A 294-nucleotide genomic window follows, 5' to 3' on the forward strand; every position below is an offset into this window, starting at 1 on the left:
GGGGCGTCACAGATATATAGGACGATGATATTTGGACACCGAAAGAGTTTCAGAGTGCATCGGGTACTTATTAGATCACCGGAAGGGGTTCCGGGCACCCCCAGGAAGTATATGGGCCATATGGGCCAAAATAGCGGAGCACACCAACCCACAAGGGGCTGGCGCACCCCTCCTACGGCAGCCGGCCTAGGGGGGGAAAGGAAAGGGGGGATTCGGCCTCCCCCTTCCTTTCTCTCCCCCTTTCCTTTCTCTCCCCCTTTCCTTTCTCTCGGAAGAAATATGGAAGGAGGGGGG

This window comes from Triticum aestivum, chromosome 1B, assembly GCF_018294505.1.
Source record: "Triticum aestivum cultivar Chinese Spring chromosome 1B, IWGSC CS RefSeq v2.1, whole genome shotgun sequence".
In the NCBI taxonomy this organism is placed as follows: domain Eukaryota; kingdom Viridiplantae; phylum Streptophyta; class Magnoliopsida; order Poales; family Poaceae; genus Triticum; species Triticum aestivum.